We start from the raw sequence: 9,317 nt of genomic DNA, 5'->3' as shown, positions 1-9,317 counted from the left end.
TGAGGAGACGATTCGTGGAAAATCAGCGCAGGAGTATCGAACCCAACCTTGGAGAAGGACGAATTACATGGAATAGCTACGCCATGGGCGACACCACGCGTCGAGAAGACGTTAGGGAGAAAGAAAGTGGCTAGGTCGTTGTACGGTCAAAATCACTTTGTCATCGGCATTTATGGCCAAGAAGATCGGGAACCATGTCTGCCTCTCTCTCTCGAGCATTTTCTCTACACACGGTGTCACCGCTATTTATGCCCGTTTTGCTACGTTCCCGGTCGGTAGATTAGTAGTCGGTGGGAGGGAGCGCCGCACGCTTAGGCAACCCCTCCGACCCGCCGAGCTCCTAGTGTAGTCGCGCCGGCCCGGCAGTAGTAACGTTCTTCGCCACCGGCCGTCCGAGCGCTAGTGGGCACGGGGCGGGGGCGGAGCGAGCGAGAAACGCGGGAACCCGGTACGCAACTGCGGTGACTCACAGTGGATGGATTTACGGTGAAATTCCAAGTGACGGGCTTATTTCTCGATCAGTGGAGCTTCAATTTTGGATAACCCAACCGGGATTCGGCTAGGCGATGACTCGCGTACCGGATTTCGAGTCGGTTGGGCAAGCTAGTGACCAAAACAACAAATGGTGTGCCGGTCCGTCCTTAACCTGTCGCTTTGTGTTCTTGTAGCGAGTGGCGTAGGCCGCGATTCTGTCGCCCTCGGCTAAGAAGCAGTAGGATGGCCGTAGGATGGTCGGCGAGGACGCGCCGGGGACGTCTCTCCAGGACGACGGCGAGATGTAACCAGTGATGCTGTCGTGCGATTAACGGACTCCAGCCCGCCATTGAACCGGTATGAAAGAGAAAGAGTTTTCTCGCAGAGTTGTGTCGCCTCTTAGCCATCACTGTCTCCAAGTATGTTGAAGTGAGGTATCGGTTGTGACATGAGTGCCCGGGCCGTGGCCGATGCTTCGCGTAAGTAAATCTTGAGATGAAATCTCGGGCGCGCGGTCGTCGCGCGGAGGCGAGGGTCGCGCGCAATGCTCGGCCGCTCGGTCTTCGCTCGTGACGTCGCCGCCCGAATAATTACCGTCACAGTTACGAATCGTTCACTTATTACTGCCCCGTTTCACAAACCCATTTCTCGGTCAGCTTGTTCACTCACCAAGTTTGAATAACGTCAACAGAGACTGTGCCAAGTGGTTTTGAGGTTAGGTTGGTGGAATACAGCAAACACTGCGACTCAGCCTCATACCATGATATTTTCATGGAAGGTCCGAAAAGACAAATGTGCCAGTTGTGCGTAGTTCCCGTGCGCTCGTCTCTATGAACTGGAAAGGATAGATTTATAGTTTTTGGTGCTGACTCAAAAACAGATCTACAACAGTCCAACACAATTTTCTTGTGTGGGCCCATGAATCCATGACGTAAATGATTTCCGCATTCGCTCGTAAACCAGAAGTGGGACAGAAGGGCGCGGCGCCCCGTCAGCGTCGAAAACGCGTTTTGACGGGAAGGCGCGGCGTCGTGGTGGTGTAGGGGCGCGCTGCAGACTGATTCCGAGAGTCGTTTTCGTCGCTCTGTCTCTCTCGCACTCGTGGGCCGTCCTTCATAGATGCGAGAGAGACCGAGCGACGAGAACGACTCTCGGAATCAGTCTGCAGCCCGCAGATCCCTGCTGGATTGTCGGCGCACTGCGAGTGAGTGCGGAGCAGTGCGAAGCGGGCGGAGGGAAAAGCGGGCCGAGCTAGCGCCAGGCTAGCGCCATGGCTCGCGCGGCGTAGCGGCGAGAGTGCCGCGGCTTTTCAATCAGCCGTACAGGGGTGACACCAAACGCCAATAGTGGTGCCAACTCACGCATCACTGTGGTGGGCCCGGGCGGCCCGGGCGGTCTTCAGCTGTCAGCGGTTCTATTACACGCCACCCCGTCTCCCACTCACTGTTCGCAGGGTGCCCCCCCCCTCCCTCTCACACACTGGGGCCGCTATGACGACAAATAAACAATTGATTTGGTTAATAAATTGAAGAACCCATGACCCGGCCTTGACGACTCAGGCGCACGGCTTTCCCGCCCCCTCACACAGACGCACACACACTCACACACACACCGGCACTGCAGCGCTGTTGACGCCCCACGTGGGGAAAAGTACCCCCATGAGGTCGCATTTCTCCGGTGCTGCAGGCGACACTGATGACGTCCGCTATTATTCCGCAAGATGCATGATTCATGATTTCCTTCTCCTTCTAGTCCGCGACTCTGGGGAATATTTACGGGGGAGTGAGTGAGCGCGCGTCTCCCCTGGTCTCCCCACGCGGAGAGCAGACAGAGACGCGCGCGTCGGTGTGCGCGCGTGTGAGAGTGTGGTGGAGAGAGCGGGGTCGTTACAGCCTGGCCATGGCCTGGCCTCCGCTGCTCTTTGCGGCTACAACTGCTGCGGACTCCAATTCTCTTCCGCATTCAGAGGGAAAGCCCGGCCAGCCATCGGTCTGGTTGGAACCCCAACCCAAATAACCCGTCCGCCCGCTGGAGGGAACGCCAGAGGGAGCGCCAGAGGGAGCGCCAGAGGGAACGCCAGAGGGAACGCCAGAGGGAGCGCCCGAGGGAACGCCAGAGGGAACGCCAGAGGGAACGCCAGAGGGAACGCCAGAGGGAACGCCAGAGGGAGCGCCAGAGGGAACGCCAGAGGGAACGCCAGAGGGAACGCCAGAGGGAACGCCAGAGGGAACGCCAGAGGGAACGCCAGAGGGAACGCCAGAGGGAACGCCGAGGGGGCAAAAACTCGGGATTTTCGTGTACACATGATTCGGAAAACGCAATGATTTCATGGCTGATTCGCCTTATTTCGCGACGCACCAGGGTGATGTTGAGCGTGATTGTGTGTGATTGTGTTCGGAAAGAAATGATTTCGGACTGATTTTGCCTGGTTTCGTGTGATTCTGCCTGATTTCGGTCGAATTTAGTGATTTTGGATTGCTTGATTTCGCGTGATTCTCAATGATTCGCATGTGATTTCGGGGGCCGTGTACACATGATTGCGCGAGTTTTTGCCCCCTCGGGGAACGCCAGAGGGAGCGCCAGAGGGAGCGCCAGAGGGAACGCCAGAGGGAACGCCAGAGGGAACGCCAGAGGGAACGCCAGAGGGAACGCCAGAGGGAGCGCCAGAGGGAACGCCAGAGGGAACGCCACTGGCACGCCGTTCGGTGAAAATTCCCCACGAAATTTGGAAACAGTTATTTCTAAAGGCGAGGTACAAAGCTTAGTAGCACTGCGTGCGGAACTACGCGTGGCTGCGGTGGTGGTGCCGGTAGTTGTGGTGCGCGCTAGGGGCCGTGGTGGAGAGGCCCAGGCTGCCGGGGGGTAGTAGTCCTCCATCACTGCATGCCTGCCGCCACGCGTCTCTGCTCCCAATCGTCGGGGGACTTTTTATACGATTCTCCGCCCGCCTTTCATCACGCTTCGGCTTCTCTCTGCAAGGACGAAGTGGTTTATTTTCACCAGAGGCAGGCCCTGCATTAAAAGCCCTTGCAAGCCTGGTTACCGCCGCCCAAGCTGGAGAGTTACATACTCGACGAGGCCGCAGCAACGCACCGCGCGATGCCGAAGCGCAATGCGTTTGGAATCGTCGGCTCTCTGAGTGCACGCGTCGCTCCGTCTGCCCGACCAGACCAGTCCGCCCAGCCCTCGGCTTTGGACCGCCAAAGCCTCTCAAGTTTGGCCGCTTCATTCCAGCCGCCTCTTCTAATGCCGCTGCCTTTTTCTTTGCAGGCGCCTTCCCCACCGCCGCGGTCACCGTTCGGATTGCAACTATGGACGGGGCCGGGGCCTCGCCGTGGCCGAGATGAGGGCTGCCCGTCCGCCCCCCGGGCCCCCGCCCCCGGGCCCGCCGCCGCCGCCGCCCCCGGACCGCCGTGGCACCCGCCTGGGGGCCGCGCCGCCCCGCATGGTCGGGGCGCTTGTGGCCGTGGCGCTGGTCGGGTGCCTGCTGGGGGCCCTGCTGCCCGCCGCCGCGGAGGACGGCAAGGGAAAGGACCGCCACGACGTCAAAGGTAAGTTTGCCGCCAAACGTGTCCGAGTGTCGGAAGGCGGGAAATCGCACTCCGTAGCAAAGAGTTGCTAAAGAAAGCAGCAAAGAACACAGCCCCGTCGAGTGAGTACCGTTTCCCGGCTCGACGTTCGCGTATTCCGCGTCCTCACCAAAGGCTTCTTTGGGGCGTTTCTTGGCCATGCCGGTGCGTGTCTTCGTGCTGGCCGTCGCGAGGCTGTCGCTGTGTCTGCTGATTCCATTCAGTCCCGAATGTCGCGCCGCCCTCGCTCGGCCTGCAGGCTGAGTCGCTCTGTCTCTCTCGCACCTGCAGGGGAAGCCCCACGAGTGTGACACAGACAGAGCGACGAGAGGACTACTGACGCCGGCCACTCGCAGTGACGAGCTTGTCCGTCCGATGGCCAACCTATCCTTGCGTGTCTTAGCCGGCAGGCTCGGCTCGGCCCCGCGCGGCCCTTGGGACTGTCCGTCGGACCGTCCGCAGTCCGGGCCGAGCCAAGTGCTGGCCGCCTGCCAGGGGCGCGAGGGCCTTGTCCAGGACCCTCCCAGGCCAGCCTCTCCCCCTCGGCTGCCCCCCTCCCATCCCCGCACGCTCAGGCCTTTAGCCCGCTTCCAGCTAATCACGCATATTCATCGCCTGGATGGTGTAATTTGCTTATTCCTCCCTCTTCGCTTTCGAGAGGGATTTGGCAGACGGGCCAGGAGGGTGGGGGAGGCCCGGCCCGGCCCGGCCCGGCCGTCGGGGACGTCAGAAAGTAGGCTACAAGGGCACTGAGGCGACCGATAGTGCGATAGCGAACCAAGCCACAGCCGAACGGCCGAACGCCCGCAGACGGCGGGGCAGGCAACGCGCGGACAGCGGTGTGGGGCGGGCGGGCCTGCTCGCCAGGCGGTCGCGGAGGGCGGCTGGCTCGTCTTAAGAGGCCAGATCACAATTGATCGTGTGCCGTTTTGGGCTGGCCAGTAGGGGAATGACTTGAGAGGCTGGACCACAGCTGATCATACGTCATTTGAGCCCCGCTATGCCTCGATTCGAATCAAGGACTCGGATGTCGCCGGACCCATCCACCACACATCCAAGCCGGCCTTGCTTCAAGTACGCCACGTTTTCGGCGCTCTGCTTGTTATTCGTTGTCGAGATGACTGACCGACCCCAATGCTGCATGCCGGGCAGCCAGCGCGTTTGCTCTTCAGTCTGGCTAAACTACGCCACTGCTAATTAACCCCTTCCCCCTCCCCTTCCCCCCTCCCCCCGGCCACTTCTTTCGCGAGCATGTCATGTGTGCTGCGGGTGCGCCGGGTGGCGTTGATTAACACATCATCGCCGCGGTCGCCTCGTAAAGCACCTGCACGCCGATACGCGCCCCGCCCCGCCCCGCCCCGCCCCGCCCCGCCCCGCCCCGGCCCGCCCGCACACAGCGGGGCACGCGGTTATTAAACGAGAATCATGCCCGCGCGCGCCGCGGCACGCAGTGTCGTTGTGTTATCCTAATGCGCCGAGCGGACCGTGGACTAATGCACGAGCACACGGAGTGGCGGGCGGGGCGAGCGTTCGGCACGCCACTTTGGTACAGGCCGTGATAGCCAGGGCTCGGTATATCGAATCGGAGTAACGGTTACTTCAGATTTTCGGTTAACTTTTACGAGAAGCAAATAAGTGTGAATTTAAAAGAAATGCCAAGTGCGAATAGTGTGGTCGGTATGGCTGGAACAGCAGCGCCGATTACTCTGACGTGGGCAGTTCAGCTGTTATCTTCGCGTACGGGGTTAAGGGACAGTCGAGACACAGGATTTACAATACACTTGTTTAATGCTTACCAGATCCTAGCATGACGTTTCCACTTGCAGGCTGGGCAGGCGACTGTGTCGATGTCCAGGTGCCCCGGGTATATATACCCCAAGCCCACGCAGGGGGGGGAACTGGACTGGCGAAAGTGCGTAAGTGCATCGCAGTGCAACTCTTGCCGGGCCGCACTTTCGCCTGCACCGAGAGGTCGCAGGCCCGCTTACAATGTGGAACCGTCCAACGGTTACACTTCCCTCCGGTTCCCAAAAAAAATACGGAACGGAGGTATACAATACAAAAATATGATATACAACATACGAGGATATATAGAGTTACATTGGGTTATAATGAGATTACAAAAACAGCATTACATACCAACATTATGATACATTTATTTTTCTGGTGGTTTTTCCGTTTCCGGTCGCAGGCCCGCTTACAATGTGGAACCGTCCAACGGTTACACTACACAGCGCGCGCGTCAGCGTCGCGCCAATACTTTACACTTGGCTTTACATGTATTGCGCCCGACTGCGCCTGCCTTGGTGAGTTTGTATTGAGAAGGGCCCCCTGCTTACCCCTCCCTCTCACACACCCGCACACCTCCCACCTCCCCTCTGACACGCGCGCACACACACACACACTTAAACACATATACACACCTACTATCTCTGTCACACACACACACACACACACACACACACACACACACACACACACACACACACACTTAAACACATATACACACCTCTCTGTCACACACACACACACACACACACACACACACACACACACACTCGCGCATTCCCCCGTCTCGTTTAGGGCTTCCCGCTCGGCTTCCCGCTCCACCCGGCGGCTGGCGCGGCTGGCGCGCACCTATAGTCCCCCCGGGCGTGTTGAGTGCTGATGGAAAGCCCCTGTACGGCTGCACCTGCGCGATGCTGCGATGCTGCCACGGCGCCGTGCGGCCTGGCGGTGCCTGGCGGTGCCTGGCCGTGCCTGGCGGAGCCTCACACTGCACCGACCGACCCGCTGACTCGGTTTGCCTCTCTGACTGCTCTCGAATTGCCAGAGCCATGCGTCGCCACTGCCGCGCCACTGTACCGAGTCGGGCCGAGCTATAAAGTCTGCATTGGCTGGGCCGTGCTGCGCCGCGCTGCGCCGGGCCGTGTTTTGCGGTACTGTTCGACAGTAATCATAGCTCTGTTGGGGCTCCCGCCGCCCCCGCCGCCCCCGCCTCTAATTGCATAGCGATTGTACGCCCCGACTTCCTCCATCTATATAGTTGACCCGGTTCGTCGAGACTCCGCGATTCCCTCCGCGCCGCTGCGCCGCTGCGCCGCTACTCTGTCGCCCTCCCTCGACCAGCAGCACCCGTTCGCCTGCTCCTCCTCCTCTCCTCCTCCTTGCTGCCTTTCCCCACCCCGACACGCGAAGAATGCGGTGATGGTGTCATTCCAGCCAAACGGGGCGCGCGTCCTGGCAGCTCATATGTTAGGGCCCTCAATCCCCCTCCCCTCCCCCTCCCCTCCCCCTCCCCTCCCCGTCTCCCAGCCCGGCTACCCTGCGAAGGAAAGAACATTAAGGAGGCCTCGAGCGGGGCCGCGCGGCGGGGCTCCGCGGGGTCGGCGGACGACCTTCGGGATGCTTATCGCTGGGTGCGCGCCGTTTTGTCTCTCCCCGCCCCCGCTGCCCCCGCTGCCCCCGGCCCGGCCCCGCGCCCTCGAAATTAATAATATCGCCCCACAAGGCGCCCCCTTCCACGCTATGCCGCCCCCGCCGCCCCCCGCCGCCCCCACACGGCGAGGAGGGCCCCGCCGTCTCTATTGCCATCATTGGATGTTTAAGCGTCGTTGCGTCCGGATGGAGACATTTAATGTTTGAACAAGCGGCTTGGCTGCCCCGGCTCCCTGTTGACTGCCGCTCGTTGCCTGCCCCCGCCTTCCCCCGCCTGCCCCCGCCTGCCCCCGGCTGCCCCCGCCTGCCCCCGCCTGCCTCCAACTGCCTATTACGCCGTCGCCGGGCTGCCCCGGTTCGGCCGCCCCCGCCCTGCCGGTACCGCTTGTCCTTCAGGGCCTTGAGGCCCTTCGCGGCGCCGCTCCATTCGCACCGCGCTGTCTCTATATCCATATTTCCCCGCGATACTGCACGCGGCTCTGTTGCGAGCGCGGACGTGACAAATCTTATGGCGTTGGGCTGCCCGCTCCTCCTTCGTCCGGGGCACCCCGCCCCGCCCCGCCTCGCCACGGCCCCACCCGGACGGCCCCACCCGGACGGCCGGACGGGCTCTAAACTTTGCAGCATCTGCGTTCCGGGCGCCGCCCCGCCCCGCCCGGCCCGGCCGCCGGATGTGTGGAAGAGGAAAGGCCCGCGTCCGAGGCGCGAAATATGGCCGTCGTTTTATGCCACCCTCATCCATATCTGCTTCGTTCATGGGCTGCGAGACAATCAATTTCGCGTGGAGAGGGAGCGGCAAGCGGCTGGGCTGGGCCTGGCCGGGCGGCAGGCTGCTGCAAGGGCTGCCCCGTGGCAGATGGGGCAGCGGGGCCGGCGAGCACGCCGCCCAACACTCACAGAGGGCCGCTGGTTTTAACTTTGTTTCCTTTTACTGGGCGGCCCTTCTTATGCGGAACGGGCAGGGCCGGGTGTTTTTTTACGCCACCGCCGCCGCCCCTGCTCGGCGCGCCTTTGGTTTCACGTCACTGGAACGCAATAGTCACGCATCGGGTCGAGGCGGGGCGGGGCGGGGCGGGGCGTGGCGAGAGAAACTTTGCGGACCGCGGTCCAAGGAGCAACATTGCAGGCCAGACATGCCCGGGCCGCACGCCGCCAGGCCATGGCCAGGACGCCGTCACGCTTGAAAAGTTGGTCCGAGCTGCCTGGCCTAGCCGAGTCGTATCGTGGTTGGAATTCGTGCAGACTGTTTTATGGAAATGGAAGGCGGCGCGGTACATTCGCGCTGTCACCGCTCGGCGTCAACGCGGCGGACGTCGCCCGGAATTGCAACAAGATAACGCGTCGCAGCGGCGAGCTCGGCCTTCCCCCTCGGCCCACAGTGGGCCAGAAGACCGGTGGAGGCGGTCGAAACCCTGGACGCGTTTTGATCTTCAGAATCGCTAAATAGGGCTCGAACCGACCGTCTGACCCCACCAATGGATTCCTCGTTGTGAGAGGAATCGATTGGTGTCGGTTCGAGTCCCATTTAGCGACTCTGTAGTTCAAAACGCGTCCAGGGTTTCGACCGCCTCCACCGGTCTTCTGGCCCACTGTGCTGCTTGCTTCTGCTTCTGCTCGCCGCTTGGGAAAGCACTGAACAAGGCGCGATCAGTATATTTCCTGGGGCGGCCTGTGTCGGCCCCGTGAAATACCGAGCCGGCCCGGCCCGGCCGGCAGACGGTACCGGAGTGCCTGTATTAGGAGCCCCAGCGGCTGGCGGCTCTGCGGGCCGGGCACGGCCAAGGCAAGGCGGCCCGGAATTACATTTGCATGAGCTGGAACACGTGCGTGTGTGTG

The 9,317-nt window shown here is 61.4% G+C and overlaps 1 long non-coding RNA gene across 2 annotated transcripts; it reads left to right on the top strand.

Moving 5' to 3' along the window:
* The first annotated feature begins 399 nt into the window (after positions 1-399).
* LOC117654168 lies at positions 400-3,851 on the top strand. Of its 2 annotated transcripts, none has more exons than XR_004588287.1 (3): positions 400-486; positions 669-831; positions 3,745-3,851. It is a non-coding gene; the product is annotated as an uncharacterized LOC117654168 (long non-coding RNA). The 2 variants fall into 2 exon arrangements; XR_004588288.1 differs by having other exon boundaries at positions 467-589.
* The last annotated feature ends 5,466 nt before the right edge of the window (positions 3,852-9,317 follow it).

Source organism: Thrips palmi, unplaced genomic scaffold (genome assembly GCF_012932325.1).
Source record: "Thrips palmi isolate BJ-2018 unplaced genomic scaffold, TpBJ-2018v1 HiC_scaffold_10, whole genome shotgun sequence".
In the NCBI taxonomy this organism is placed as follows: Eukaryota; Metazoa; Arthropoda; class Insecta; order Thysanoptera; family Thripidae; genus Thrips; species Thrips palmi.
The sequence above is the reverse complement of the archived record's forward strand: the minus strand, read 5'-3'. Positions and strand labels throughout refer to the sequence as shown.